The following is a 2,500-nucleotide window of genomic DNA, read 5'->3' as shown; positions in this document are numbered from 1 at the left end:
GCTTTCTACACACATTGCCTATGCAGTTCATTAGGTTATGTGCATAATAAGCAGGAGAGAGTTTGCATGCCACAGCGTCATCATTGTTTATGAGCCTTAGTGTACGTGTTAAGGGTTCCGTTATTTGTTTGACTGAACGTATGTATTTTTCGTCGCGTGGACGAAGTACTCAACCCACAAGTCTCACAAGTACTCAACCCACAAATCAGGGTGCCACAGTCCTCAGCTGATCGTCAGCTGGCATCGACAAGCCTTGCAAACGTTGGCGCGGTCGAAAGCCATGCCCCTCCCAGCCATCTGTTGACCATCTGCCTAACTTTGCAGATCTCCAGACTCCAAGGTCACACTTGACCTATTCCTCCACGCTTGCTGGGCCTCCACACGTGCCTCCAAGGCCGGGGGAGGTCATACTCGAAGCAGGCGAATACTGTCGAACTTGAGGAGTGTGGAGGCAGTCTACACTCCCTCCTCCTCTTCCTCCTCCTCTTCCTCCTCCTCCTCCTCCTCGTGCCCCGGAAGAGAGTTGCAGGAACGGGTTGGGGAAATATCCGTAAGGCTTAGAATCTCCCAAACATGAGTGGAGAAAGTGACCTTGTGGGCTCGGTCGCGTGGACCTGGGCTGTCTCACGGGGGAACCAAACATTGCCTGGCCCTACCACGTGTGTGCGTGTGTGCGTATAGGTACATACGTATGTATGTATGTGCATGTGAGTATACGTATGTATGTATGTATGTATGCATACATGTATGTGCGTATATATGTGTGTGTGTATGTATGTATGTATGTATGTATGTACTTTTGTACGTATGTAATATATGCATGTATGTAATGTATCTATGTATGTATATATACATGTATGCATGTGTGTATGTATATATATGTATGTATGCATGTATGTATGTATGTATGTATGTATGTATGAATGTAAGTACGTAATGCATATATGTATGTATGTATGTATGTGATATATGTGTATATGTATGTATGTTTGTATGTATGCATGCATGCATTTATGTATATCTATCTATCTATATATATATATATATACATATATATATGTAATGTTTATATGTATGTATGTATATATGCATGTGTGTGAATGTATTTATGTCTATGTGCATATGAATTATGTATGTGTATTTACACTTGTAAGTGAACGTATATATGTGAGTGTATGTGCACTTTTATGTGAATATGTTTATTTTGTGTGCACACGTGGCTGTGTGTGTGTGTGTGTGTGTGTGTGTGTGTGTGTGTGTGTGTGTGTGTGTGTCTACTCTTTTCCCACAGAATGTGTGTGACTTCTGAACTTAGGTTAGGGTAGTGCGCCTTATTTTGTTGCCCTGACATCATATCTATAAAAAGACTTTTTTTTTTTTTTTTTTTTACATCATGGAGGCAAAGAGGAACCAAAATTACACCAAAGCGTGCACCAAAAGGCGATGAGGTGCTAAACACCGTAAGTTAACATCACGTTATGTGTGATACGGTGATACTGGTTCGCTTCATAACACATAACACGGAAAGGGAGAACAGCTTATATACAGTGGGTATACAAACACAGATGATCTCATTTATTTCCAGAATTAGTTTTTTTTTTTTAGGGGGGGAGGGGGCTCGTACAAATTTTTTGTATTAGATTTTTCTTACTTTATATTAAATTTCTTTAATTTCCACATCATTTCTTCTAATGAACTTATTACTAACTTCCATTGTGATTTAACCCTCTCATGAACTAAACTAGTTAACCCATAAACTAGATGACCTAATATGACCTTTCATACATATTGGTACATTTCTCGCGTATATACGTCACACGTCACGTTCTTCCCGATACCATGTGACACGTAACACCCCCAACGTCACACCTAGACCCTCCACGCATAGCCTTGCATATGACAAACACCTCAACCTACACCCATCTATCCCGGACACCTGCCTCAATGCCTCACCGACACCTCAACACCTGTCAAAACTGCAGCCATTGCCACCTATCACCAATGCACCTACACCCACTCCCACCCTCCCCCTCCTCCCATCCACCACCAGGTAGTCACCCTTCCCTCCTCCCTCCCTCCCTCCCTCACCCTCCGTTCTCCCAAATCGTGTTCCCCTCTCCCTCTCACCCACACTCACCTCTCTCTCTCTCTCTCTTTTGTTTTCGTTTCGTTGACCTCTCGTATTTCGTCCACCATTTTTCTTTCTTTCTTTCTTTATTTATTTTAATTTTTCTTATTATTCGTTTACTTGCCCTCTCTCCCTCCCCTCCACTCCCTTCTTTCAATTTTCCCTCCTTCCCCTCTCCTTCCCTTTCCTTCCTTTACCTTCTTTCACATTTATTTTCCTTCCTTTCCCTTTCATTTTTGTTTTCATTTTCTTTCCATTTTACCTTCCCTTTTACCTTCCACTATTTTCCCTTTTTCTCTTACCTCTCCTTTCCTTTCTTTTCCTCTCCTTCATTTCTCTTTCTTTTGCATATTTTCTCTTCCCTTCCACTCC

At 41.9% G+C, this 2,500-nt stretch overlaps 1 protein-coding gene across 2 annotated transcripts in view; it reads left to right on the top strand.

Annotated features, from left to right (window-relative positions):
* The window catches only part of LOC143029620 (monocarboxylate transporter 10-like), a 144,843-nt gene that overhangs the window by 765 nt on the left and 141,578 nt on the right, over positions 1–2,500 (top strand). The gene's annotated exons all lie outside the window — the stretch shown is intronic.

The sequence above is a fragment of the Oratosquilla oratoria genome, chromosome 11 (genome assembly GCF_046742065.1).
Source record: "Oratosquilla oratoria isolate Oo_2021 chromosome 11, ASM4674206v1, whole genome shotgun sequence".
Lineage (NCBI taxonomy): Eukaryota > Metazoa > Arthropoda > Malacostraca > Stomatopoda > Squillidae > Oratosquilla > Oratosquilla oratoria.
This window is presented reverse-complemented; position numbering and strand designations above follow the sequence as displayed.